Here is a 12,398-nt window from a genome sequence, read left to right on the forward strand (position 1 = left end):
GACAACTTGTATTCATTTTGGTTTTCAGATATCATCTTAGGCAACTGATTTTTTTTTACTCACGTAATTATGTCCCTGGATAAATTGATAAAAGTAATAAAGTTTGACCTGACTTTTTCTAAAGTAACTTGAATTTTCCCAGCTGCCACTAGCCTATGAGTAAAAATGAATCTACATTTATCCCAACACTATTATCTTCTTGATTCTTCTTCTCTGTCAGCTCAACTCTAGAACATTGGCCACTACAAAAGTCTTTACATCCTTATTAACTAATGTGAGTATTCTTATACATTCTTTCGAACAAAGTCACTTTTTCTAGAAATTTTTGATGTTTAAGAGACAACTGCTGCCTTTCAGTGGTCATTCCTTCTCCCCATTGCTGTGCTTCCAATGCATTAAATCCTTCAAGGTTCTATGCTCTATTCTGAAGTGGAAAAAAATATCATCTTGTGGTCTCACCCAGCTACATCAATAAGAACACGCTTTTTCCACATCCCCTTCTGGCCATGTACAAGATCCTGTGCAAATAGATATGTTTAGGGACCTTTGATATGTTCCACCTCTGAAGATATGTCTGACTCAAAATTTAGTCCTGCTGAATGCAATGTTACAATGTCTGAGTTCTTTACAATTTTTTTTCTTAAAAAGATGCTTAGAAACAAAGAAATTATCAACAGAGTAAACAGACCACCTACATAATAGGAGAACATTTTTGCAAATTAGGCATCTGAAAAAGGTCTAATATCCAGCATCAAAAAGAAAGTTAAAGAAATTTCTGTGCTCACTTCGGCAGCACATATACTAAAATTGGAATGATACAGAGAAGATTAGCATGGCCCCTGCGCAAGGATGACATGCAAATTTGTGAAGCGTTCTATTTTTTGAAATGGATAAATTCCTGGAAAGTTGCATCCTCCCAAGCCTAAACCAGGAAGAAGTCGAAATCCTGAATAGACCAATAACAAGGGCTGAAGTTGAGGCTGCAATTAATAGCCGATCAACCAAAAAAAGCCCAGGTCCAGATGGGTTCACAGCCGAATTCTACCAGACATAGAAAGAGGAGCTGGTACCATTCCTTCTGAAACTATTCCAAACAATCCAAAAAGAGGGAATCATTCCCAAATCATTTTATGAGAGCAACATCATCCTGATACCAAAACCTGGCAGAAACTCAACAAGAAAAGAAAACTTCAGGCCGATATCCATGATGAACATAGATGCAAAAATATTCAATAAAATACTGGCAAACCGATTGCAACAGCATATCAAAAAGCATATCCACCATGATCAAGTAGGCTTCATCCCGGGGATGCAAGGCTGGTTCAACATACACAAGTCTATAAACGTAATTCACCGCATAAACAGAACCAAAGACAAAAACCACATGATTATTTCAATTGATGCAGAGAAGGCCTTTAATAAAATTCAATAACTGTTTATTCTAAAAACCCTCAATAAACTAGGTATTGATTGAACATATCTCAAAAAAAGAAAAGCTATTTACAACAAACCCACAGCCAATATCATACTGAATGGGCAAAAACTGGAATCATTCCCTTTGAAATCTGGCACTAGACAAGGATGCCCTCTCTCACCACTCCTATTCAATATAGTATTGGAAGTTCTAGCCAGAGCAATTAGGCAAGAAAAAGAAATAAAGGGTATTTAATTAGGAAAGGAGGAAGTCAAATTGTTTCTATTTGCAGGCCACATGATTGTATATTTAGAAGACCCCATTGTCTCAGCCCAAAATCTCCTGAAACTGATAAGCAACTTCAGCAAAGTCTCAGGATACAAAATCAATGTGCAAAAATCACAGGCATTCCTATACACCAATAACAGACAAACAGAGAGCCAAATCAAAAACGAACTCCCATTCACAATTGCTACAAAGAGAGTAAAATACCTAGGAATACAACTAAGAAAGAATGTAAAGGACCTCTTCAAGGAGAACTACAAACCACTGCTCAATGAAATAAGAGAGGACACAAACAGATGGAGAAATATTCCATGCTCATGGTTAGGAAGAATGAATATTGTGAAAATGGCCATACTGACCAAAGTAATTTACAGATTCAATGCTATCCCCATCAAGCTACCAATGACCTTCTTTACAGAAGTGGAAAAAACCACCTTAAACTTCCTATGGAACCAAAAGAGAGCCTGCATAGCCAAGTCAATTCTAAGCAAAAAGAACAAAGCTGGAGGCATCACACTACCAGACTTCAAACTATACAAGGCTACAGTAATCAAAACAGCATGGTACTGGTACCAAAACAGAGATATAGACCAATGGAACACAACAGAGGCCTCAGAGGCAATGCCACACATCTACAATCATCTGATCTTTGACAAACCTGACAAAAACAAGCAATGGGGAAAGGATTCCCTATTTAATAAATGGTATTGGGAAAACTGGCTAGCCATGTGCAGAAAGCAGAAACTGGACCCCTTCATGACATCTTACACTAAAATTAACTCCAGATGGACTAAAGACTTAAACATAAGACCTAACACCATAAAAACCCTAGAAGAAAACCTAGGCAAAACCATTCAGGACATAGGCATAGGCAAGGATTCCATGACTAAAACACAAAAAGCACTGGCAACAAAAGTCAAAATAGACAAATGAGACCTAATCAAACTCCACAGCTTCTACATAGCAAAATAAACAGTCATTAGAGTGAATTGGCAACCAATAGAATGGTAAAAAATTTTTGCAATCTGCCCATCTGACAAAGGGCTAATATCCATAATCTACAAAGGACTAAAACAGATTTACAAGAAAAAAACAAACAAACCCATTCAAAAGTGGGCGAAGGAAATGAACAGACACTTTTCAAAAGAAGAAATATATGAGGCCAACAAACAAATGAAAAAATGCTCATTATCACTGGTCATTAGAGAAATGCAAATCAAAACTACATTGAGATACCATCTCAGGCCAGTTAGAATGGCGATCATTAAAAAATCTGGAGACAACGATGCTGGAGAGGATGTGGAGAAATAGGAACACCTTTACACTATTGGTGGGAGTGTAAATTAGTTCAACCATTATGGAAGACAGTGTCGCAATTCCTCAAGGACCTAGAAATAGAAATTCCATTTGACCCAGCAATCCCATTACTGGGTATATATCCAAAAGATTATAAATCGTTCTATTATAAGGACACATGCACATAAATGTTCATTGCGGCACTGTTTACAATAGCAAAGACTTGGAACCAACCCAAATGCCCATCGATGATAGACTGGACAAGGAAAATGTGGCACATATACACCATGGAATACTATGCAGCCATAAAAACCGATGAGTTCATGTCCTCTGTATGGACATGGATGAACCTGGAAACCATCGTTCTCAGCAAACTGACACAAGGACAGAAAATCAAACACCGCATGTTCTCACTCATAGGCGGGTGTTTAACAATGAGAACACATGGACACAGGGAGGGGAGCATCACACACTGGGGTCTGTGGGGGGCGGGAATAGGGGAGGGACAGCGGGGGGTGGGGAGCTGGGGAAGGATAACATGGGGAGAAATGCCAGATATAGGTGATGGGGTGGAAAGAGCAAACCACACTGCCATGTATGTACCTATGCGACAATCTTACATGTTCTTCACATGTACCCCAAAACCTAAAATGCAATTAAAAAAAAAAGTAAAAAAAAAAGTCAGATGATACCAACTTCTAGGAGAATGCCAGCCTCTTATTCTATGATGTACTGACTCACAGTGTATATCCTTGGCTTTAGAGAGAAGATAGAGGATGCTGTGAATGGTTTCCAAATGAATTCCAAGGGATGAATAATTATGCTTCAATTACAGTGTAACTTTGTAATGTTATAAACAGAAACACCATAAAGGTGCAACGTAAAGGATAAAATAAAGGCATTTTTCATAATAAATCTTAAAGAAAAAAATTTCTAAGAGAAAAGCAAACAACATTAAAAAGTGGGCAAAGGACATGAGCAGACACTATTTAGAAGATATACATATAGGCAACAATTATATGAAAAAAACTCAACATCACTGATCATTAGAGAAGTGCAAATCAAAACAACAATGGGATACCATCTCAAACCAGTCAGAAGAGCTATGATGAAAAAGTTAAAAAAAAATAAATGTTGGCAAGGTTATCGAGAAAAAGGAATGATTATACACTACTGGTTGGAGTGTAAAATAGTTCGATCATTGTGGAAGATAATTTGGTGATTAAAGACCTAAAGATGAAATACCATTCGACCCAGCAATCTCATTACTGGGTATATACCAAAAGAATATAAATCATTCTATTATAAAGACACATGCACATGTATGTTCATTGTGACATCATTCACAATAGCAAAGACATGGAATTAGTCTAAATGCCCATCAATGAGAAACTGGATAAAGAAAATCTGGTACATATATACCATGGAATACTATGGAATCATAAAAATGAATGAGATCATATCCTTTGCAGGGACATAGATAGAGCTGGAGGCCATAATCTTTAGCAAACTAACACAGGAACAGAAAACCAAACACCACATGTTCTCATTTTTAAGTAGGAGCTAAACGATGAGGACACATGGACACACAGAGGGGAATAACACACACTGGGGTCTATCGGAGGGTGAAGGGTGGGATGAGAGACAGGATCAGGAAAAATAACTAATAGGTATTAGACTTAATACCTGTGTGATGAAATAATCTGTACAACAAACCCTCATGACACAAGTTATCTAAGAAACCAATGTGCACATGTACCCCTGAACTTAAAATAGAAGTTAATAAAAAAGGAATGGCTTAAGACTATAAATAATAAAAAAGATATCTAAAACATATATAGTAAGATGTTAATACATAATAATTACAGAACCATTATGAATTTCTTTGAAGTAAATTTTGGTATAGTTCATAGTTCAACTTCACAAATAAGGTAATATAACAGCATTTCAGTACCTTTAAACACATGATAAATATAGGATATCTAATTTTTCTTAAAAAAAAATAAAACTCTAAAGTTGAGAGTTAAGGCCTCAACAAGAGTACAGATAAGTGCTGACATGTTTTCATTTCATACCAATAATTAAGATTATGTGGTTTTACTTGCATTACAGTATGGCATTCTGTATGTTGTGGTGGAAACTCCTACACATTTGGTAAAACAACAAACTCTGTACTAACTAACATCTAGCTTTTGTCATCTTAAATTGTGATCTACTTGTTGTTTTCCACACAAACTTTGAGCTTAAGGACTGCATGACATTTATTTTTGTAACCCTGGGAAGTATATAATATGTGGCTTAACTGAGTTTTCATTTAAGTGAGACATAATTTTGATATTAAAAAGTTAAGAAGGTTAGGGATGTTAGGAAGGGTATATGAGTGCTGGGATTTTTTTTTTTTCATTTTTTTTAGCGCTGGGAGTCATTCAGTACCGTCCAAAACTAAAACATGTAGTTAAAAAAAGAATTATTACTTGCACTAAAAAATTAGATGAGTAAACGCATATTTACTATGGGCCTCTTCTATACCAGGGTCTGTACTGCATGACTGAGGGCTTTATAAATTGATAATACAAGGGATGCTGTGAACAGGGTGGGTGTGACCTAAAACTGGAGGTGACTGTTCTCTACTCTGTTTTAGTCATATAGTCTGATCATAAAAGAAAAGTAGAAGAAAAAAATCCCCTGTAACCCAATTTTTTTATTCTATTGAAAATGACCTTGTGAGAACATCATATTATTCATATTGGGAAAAAAAGTGCTTCTTTTCTGTTTCAAAGGGGCTTAGAAAAAAATGAAATTTTTTCTATTCTTTAAAGGTCTACCTTTGGTTCACACAGGGGTTGCACAGCTACTTCAACTGAACCTTGATATAGAATTTGCTGGAAAAAAATTTATTTGCTAAATCAAAGCAGTGTGATATTATTGCTTTACAATTATATAACAATTAGACATACGGAGATTTCTGTCAGCTTCAGAACTGGCTCTGATGCACTAAAAAACCCATGAGACAGTTCTGTAGGATTTTGGCATGATTTAACCTACAAGGACATTTGTCCTACTTCTTGCCTTCCTACATCCTCCCATCCTGGATCTCGTCCCAGCTTCTGGATGTAAGCTACCAAAATGTTCATTATTTTAAGGGAGATATAGAAAGTAACAATGGATAATCTGTTCTACTGATGTATTAAGCTTGATTTGAATGTGTCGTGAGCCAAAAAAATCCTTCTGTGACAAATTTTATATACATATGCTTTTCCAGGAAACTTGCTGGAGTGTGATAAGTTATTGAATGAATTTGACGAATTCATGTGCAAAAGACAAATAGTTCTAAATTTCGTAAAAATAGCAATTATCGTGACTTTTCCAATAAGGTTTTTGAAGATATGGTTATTTATCTTGTAATCTTACTTGATTACGTTTTTTACTCTACTATAGTATTTTACTATACTATGTATAATTGCTATACATAATTACACATTTGCTACAAAATCTGAATATATCTTATTTATTTTTTTAGAAATGCACTTGCTTTTTCCAAGTTTATACTCTAAGAAAAGTTGCAAAAATATGAAACAACATCATACAACCGTTCAAATTTAGGAAATTGCTAGCAAAACAAGTACTTTTGGATATTATTTAAAATTCTATTTTTTAGTAAAAATTTTGAAGTATACTTACTTTTTAAAGTAGAAAATCTCAAAATAAAATTGGAATTAGGAATAAGTCATTTTTTTTCTCCCTATGCCATGCTCTTCCACTTAGGGCCTTTTATATTGTGCCTCACAGAGAGAATTATCTGTCTTAGGTCAAGCCTCCAAAAGTTTATTTTGGATTATGTCTAAACTACTTTGAAAATAATTTTCTGTATGTATAGGAGATGCCTACCTGGTGTTGGGTTTGTTCTGCTAGCCAGTAAGAATTATTTCAATCTGAAGATGATGGTTCCTTCCTCAAACATATGTTACTTTTATCTCCTATCAGGTATTCATAGGAAAATCTTGAAAATTAGGATTGTTCTGTCAGCAGACAAATGTGGAGGTTTACAGTACAGAGAGGAAGATGGGGAATAAAGAAGATTAGAATTCAGAAGCTAAAAATCCAAAAATAAAAATCTTTCTGTTGACTTTATTCTAAAACATTTTTATTTTCAATTGAGCTTAGATAAAACCTTTGTACTTGGCATTATATGTTCTACCCTATTATTTTCTCAAGTCACAAATGCCAATTAGAAAACATAAAACCAAACTGTGCATTTTAAATTGTGTGTATATTTGTTAAAAGATCGAACAGTATTTTTGGATAACATTTTTGAGGTATCATTCAGAAAGATATCAATTGTTTATTTAGACCTTGAATAAAGTAAGTAGAACTGGTATAGATTCTGGCAATGTGCCATTTTCTTCTCTGTCTCTCTCCAAATTCATTACAGTTTATGTAACTTTGGGATATAGCTTCTTCAGTCTGATTTCCAAATTTTCATCTATATGACTAATGAAGAAAAGTGGTTCAGTTTAATCTCATCTTTCAATAAATTCATAGACTACAGATCATTTTTTAGGAAGAATTGTAGAGACATCATAGAAGAAATTAGAGAATATACTTCCAAGTATTCCTAACCTGAAAGTACTAAGTTTATTGATTTTTACTAGTAAGAAAAATATTCATTATTCTTTACAGTTTTATGATTTTAGTTCCTATGTGGTTGTGCTTTTAATTTTTTCCTGTATGAAGTAACTGCAGTGTATGAGGATAGGTTATTTTACAATGACCTTTCTCTATGAACCAGAGTTATATAAATCCTAAACTTTAGAAACCCTCAGATTTCTAGTTTACATCCTTTTGATGGGATCAAAAAAGGCAACAAATTTAATAACTGTCAAATAATTAGTACTAGAGACGTTTTATATATTTATATAATTATTTGGAAATGGATAACATAATGGTAATTCATTAATTGTTATTACTATTTCCATGCAAGGTAAAATATGGGGACATCTTAAACTAAGCATGATATTCTTCCTAATGATATTTTATATATACCATCATCATGTTAATTATAAAAACATAAGCAATGAGTAAATTTAACATGGTTAGCAAATATATTCCATTGATGAAACACAAGAAAGTTATTTAGAATAAAAAAAGTTACAGAATCTGTACTTCTTTTTTATTACTGAGATTCAGTAAATAAAAGTTGTGAGCACAAAAATTAAAGAGCACATATTTTCATATTTTCTTTCTTTTAGAGCATTTGTAATTATATAAAGCCACTGTTTTTTACTGGCTTCCAAACATATTAACTTGTCAATGATAATTATACTTAACATAATACAACCTACTTATTACAATAAAAGTATAGGACTTTTAAAGGCATATAATGAGGATAGAGTGTATTAACTCTGTGTTTTACGTATGATAGACATTTAAGCCAATACCAAATATAATTAATAATAATTTTAGATAATCAGAAAAAAAGAACATGACTAGTGTTGCCCAAAGAGCAACTGTGATCATCTCACTGAGGCTGTAGATCAAACAACAGGCTGCTCTTTAATTCACTTGGCACCCAACCCTGACTTTTATTAACTAAATGTTTCTTTTAAAATTCTACCAAGAATTGTTTTCTGCATAACATCAACTCTTCTATTACAGAACAATAAATATGCTGTTTTCATGAACTGTGTATCTGACCTTGAAAATAAGGTCAGTATTCAAAGTTATTATATTTCAATTTCCTGAAAGAATGCCATGAAAATATATAGCCTCTTGTTACTGCCTGATTGTTAAATTTGATAGGGCAGTCATGAAAATAAATGCTGTCTTTCATCATCAGAGCTTAAATGTATCTGTATGGATCTAAAAAGAACCACTCAGAAGCCAAATGAGAGAAGTGTCATAAGTAGAATGAGAAATTTAATTTAGTTTGCTTCTGATTTTTATTTATTTTCACAAAAAATGGATGTTTGTGGTGCAATTTCTGGACATATTTTGTGTAGGGCTCTGGTTATGTTTTCTTAAAACAGAAGTTAAGTGAACAACAGAAGAAAGAGGGTTGGTAAAGAAAGAACATGGGTTCTCTGATTCAGTCTGAACTGTATTTAGTCATAGGACAATTAATTGTGTTGTATGTGTCACATATGTGTGTATTATCTTGATTTTTGAAAAAAATTATTCACATAGTTTAAATATGGGTCTTTTTCTGATCAGACTATTAGGAAAATATTATAATATATGAGACTACTTTATGTTACCTCTCATGTTAAATAAGTGTGACTATATGTGCTGTCAGCAGACTATAAAGCACATGAAAAGCTCTCTACTAAAAAATCTTAGGAAATATATAATTATGGAGGCAGACAATGTAGTATCTCAGGCATAGCTCAAAATTAAATTGTCTTATTGAATAATATAACATGTACAGAGAAAACATGTAGAACATGCATAAAAGTTGTATATAACTTAGGTATCAAATCATAACTAATAAAACATTGAGTGCTTGCTTCATCAATTCCATCTTCATGCCTTCCCCTCAGAGGTAAACATGATTTTTAATTGTTTCCTTATTATCTACTAGTTATAATTATCAGTCATCATTTAAGAATATATTCCTAAAGAATATTTTATTATTTTTCCTATTTTAAATGGCATTATATAATATATTTTCTTAAGCAATTAATTTTTTTCCTCAGTCAACAAAACTATCCTAAAATTTACACATATTGTTGAATGTAGCTTTTGTTTAATCTTTGTCAGTGCTATGTAATTATATTCCATTGTGTGACTGAATATGCTATAATTTATTTATACACAATTATCTGATGGACAAGTGTGGGGTTTCCAGTTTCTCAGTATTACAAACAATAGTGTTATGAATATCTACATACCTGTCTGTTGGAGCATAGGTGTGGACATTTTCTTAAATTTTCTGTATGTTTGGCTTTAAAAGATAATGTTGGATTGTTTCTATTGTATGGGAATCACTTTTTTTTTTTTTGTCACCAGCAATACTTACCAGATCATATTGCTCCCACTCTTCGCCAATATTTAGTATTATATACATTGGTAATCGACTCATTCAAAGTCAATACAATAGTACAAAGTTGATTTATAGGGTTTCATATTCTACTTGAAAATAACTTTTAAGAACTGCCACTTGAAAAGAGTATAATATATTTCTCCCTTTTCAAAATATATGTGCATGATACTAGATTTTCCTCATAAACATATCACAACAAATTAAATACAGAAATAGATGTGAGAAGCTGGCTATCTCTTACTAAGCCAGACATTAACAGATTTGTAAAACTGTAAAGCAATGCTATTCTTTCAATGAATTAATTTTAAAACTATAGTACTTTTCATAAAATATATTTTTGTTAAAGTATAATACATCTGTTGTTTTGTGAAAGACAGTAAAGGTTTTATCTATTATCATATCTGTATAATACACATATTTAATAGATGATTTTATAGCAATTTTAAATATACAAAAAGTTACTGTTTTTAATAAAATGAAATTTTAAACGTTATTATTTTAATGTTTATTGTTCAATGTTTTAATTTTTTACAGTATTAATTCACAGCAAACCAAATATCAACAGATAAAACCCAAGAAAAACAAAAAGATATTTTGGGTCCTCAACACTTTTTTGTTTTGGTTTGTTGGCTTTATTGAGATATAATTTATAAGACTAACATTTACCAGTTTTAAGCACATTATTCAATAATCTTGCCAAATACAAACTGCTGTGTAATCATCATTGCAATAATAACATGGAACATTTTTATTTCCCCAAAAGTTCTTCCTCCCATCCACCTTGGCAATGACTAATCTGCTTTGTATCACTATTATCTTTGCCTTTTCTAGAATGTTATATAGAAATTTAGTCACATAGTTCGAAGTGTTTTCATCTGGCTTCTTTCACTTTGAATATTTCTGAAGTTCATTCATGTTGTTGCATCTATTAGCGGTTTGTTCTTTTTACTGATGAGTAGTATTTTATTGTTTACATATACCGCAACTTGTTTACACATATATCAGTTGGTGGACATTAGTTTTATTCAGTTTTGGGGTACTAAGAATAATGTTTTTACATGTATCCATGTCACATTTTTGTATAAAATTTTTCTTTTCTTTTGGGTTAAAAACCTAGAAATATAATTTCTGGGTCTATGATAATTAATGTCTTAATATTACAAAAAAACTCTCACAATGTTTCCCAAAGTAACTACCATTTTGCATTTTAACTAAAAATGTATGAGAGTTTCAATTTTACCACATCATTTTCCAAAGTTGGTTTTGTCAGTTATTTTAATTTTAGTCATTCCAGTATACATATTATAGCATTTACAATGTCTTAGATTTACATTTCCCTAATGACTAGTAATATTACATATCTTTTTATGTGTTTGCCATTTGTATATCTTCTCTGGTGAAAGTCTCCTTAATTCAACATTTTAAATACTGGGCTCTGTGTATTTTTATTACTGCATTATAAGTCCACTCCAGGACTCCCCACTGATGCCAAAATCTGTGGATAATCAAGTACCTTATACAAAATGGCATAATATATAGATACAAAATATGTACATCTTTCCACATACTTTAAATCATTTCTGTATTACTTATAATATCTAAAACAATGCAAATGGCATATAATTCAGTTATACTTTTTTATTGTTGTATTGCTATTTTAATGTATTTATTTAATTTTAGTATTTTCAAACTGTGGTTGGTTGAATCCGCATATACAGAACCTATGAATATGGAGGTTTGACTGTGTTTATGTATTTAGGATATAAGTCCTTTCCTGGATATATAGTTTTCAAATACTTTCTCCCATTCTCTGACTTGTTCATTTTCTTAACAGTGATTTTTGAAGAATACAAGTTTTACATTTTGATAAAGTCTAATTTGCTTTTTTCAAGTGTTCTATTTTAGAAAGTGTAATGTTTTTCCTGCTACTTTTATGTCCTCAATCTATTTGGAATTAATTTTGAACCATAATCTGTGGTAAAGGTCAATTGTTGTATTTTTGCACATGGATATTCAATTGTTTCACCACTACAGTTAGAAAAAATTATTCTTTGGTCATTGAACCGCCTTAGCACTTTGTTGAAAATTAGTTGGTTATATATGTGTAGGTTTACTTATGAATTCCTTCTTCTGTGCTATTGATCTATGCCTTTTTTACATCAAACCACATTATCTAGATTACTGTAGCTTCATAGTAAGTTTTAAAATTAAATCCTCCATCTTTGTTGTTGTTATAATTGTTTATGTTTACATCCATTGCAAGTAAACATAAAATCTTAATTAGTTTGTGAGTTTCTACAAAACAAGAGTGATTTTAATTGGTATTTGTTGAATTTACAATCAATTTTGGGAACTACTATTGTC

The 12,398-nt window shown here is 32.2% G+C and overlaps 1 non-coding gene across 1 annotated transcript; it reads left to right on the plus strand.

The window, feature by feature from the left end:
• Positions 1–777: 777 nt before the first annotated feature.
• Positions 778–884, plus strand: LOC135274611 (U6 spliceosomal RNA). The gene has a single exon (XR_010342401.1). It is a non-coding gene; the product is annotated as a U6 spliceosomal RNA (small nuclear RNA).
• Positions 885–12,398: the final 11,514 nt, after the last annotated feature.

This window comes from Aotus nancymaae, unplaced genomic scaffold (assembly GCF_030222135.1).
Source record: "Aotus nancymaae isolate 86718 unplaced genomic scaffold, 86718_ANA_hifiasm-v0.15.2.pri h1tg000002l, whole genome shotgun sequence".
Lineage (NCBI taxonomy): Eukaryota > Metazoa > Chordata > Mammalia > Primates > Aotidae > Aotus > Aotus nancymaae.